We start from the raw sequence: 1588 nt of genomic DNA, 5'->3' as shown, positions 1-1588 counted from the left end.
ACACTTTACAAATTAAAAAAAATTCATTCCTGAAAGTTATTCTGTCCCAACTTTTCCATGAGCATGATTGGGTACATGCCGGGCCAGACCGAGCTATTAATAAGCTGCAATTAGTTATTTTCACAGGATAATATAGACAAGAATACAGAGGAATGAAAAACGTTTGATTATATATTGAAACAAGAGACGCTCAAATACACATTAACAGAAAAAATTGTTGTTTACCATCTAATTATGGGGATGCTTTTACAAAGGCGCGTAAAATATTTTTTTGTAAAGATGTTTGCGTGTCGTATTATTATTGGGCGTATTAATTAATATAGTTATTTTTTAATTTTTTAATAAATTAGAATTAAATCGATTTTTTTATAATAATAACAATAAATTCAAACTTTTTTAGAGATTTAATTGTATTTTTTAATTTTTAGAAATTTAAATGTCCGTAAAACAAAAAGTCAGGATATATTTGATTTTTTATCAAAAAATTTTAAAGATATTTAATTTAGATTGTGTAATTCGATTGGATCAAACTGTAGAAAATTGAGTTTATTATTGTCGCTATAATAAATCGATTTTGTTCTGGTTTATTAAAAAATAAATTATTAACCAGTTTAATAAAGATATCCATAGTAGTATGACACATGTAAATATCTTTAAAAAAATGATATTTTTAGTATCTTTATTAAAGTAGTCTCTTCTAATTATATTTATTTTGTTTTATAAAAACAATTTTCAGTTTAAATTTGGTTCGTTTGAAACATTTTTGGTCTTATATTGGCCTTGCAAAATTAAAAAAGTCATGTTTATTATTGGTCGAGTCAACATGAGTTTTGACTTTTTCAAATTATAAAATTCTTACATTTTCATAAAATGTGAATCCTATTAACTCTCGAAGAACTTCATCTTACAACTATTAATGTAGTACTCATATGAATGCCATCATAATGGTATAATAAGTAGTTGATATTGATATTGATATTGATATCTTTTAATCATAGTCATTATGATATTTGAAATTGGTTCATGTGATTTAATTGATGTCTATTAATTTTGAACATTATATTGACCAAAATTAAAAGGAGTTTATATTAAGATTTGGTTTAGTAAAGTTTTTATTTTTTGAAAGTAATTTATAAATACTAATTTTTAAACATAATTCTTTTAAAGTTGTAATTTCTATGTTCAAAATTAATAGACATTAATTTTTAAATGAGATAATAAATAATAAAATAACTTTAAAAATACATATATGTGAATATGATGAATTTATTTTTATTTATTTATTTATTTTTTACATTCTGTAAAAACAATCGAATAATTATTTTAAAAATGTATGCATTAAATCAAGGTAAATTTTAATCTCCAAGCCCTGTGATAATTTTTTAAAAAAACTTTAGATCATTCACCAAAATTCTCAAAAAGAAATTATAAAACGTAAAATTACTAAATTTTAAAAAATATTTATTTTATAATGATACTTACAAAATAAATTTATCAAAATCTGATCGCTTAGAAATCTTATATGTATATGAAAAAAGTGAAAACTTAGGTGCAGTCGACTTTACGTGAAGTTGATATCTGAGAGTCG

Source organism: Arachis duranensis, chromosome 1 (assembly GCF_000817695.3).
Source record: "Arachis duranensis cultivar V14167 chromosome 1, aradu.V14167.gnm2.J7QH, whole genome shotgun sequence".
Taxonomy (NCBI): Eukaryota; Viridiplantae; Streptophyta; class Magnoliopsida; order Fabales; family Fabaceae; genus Arachis; species Arachis duranensis.
Note: the sequence above shows the minus strand (reverse complement) of the source record.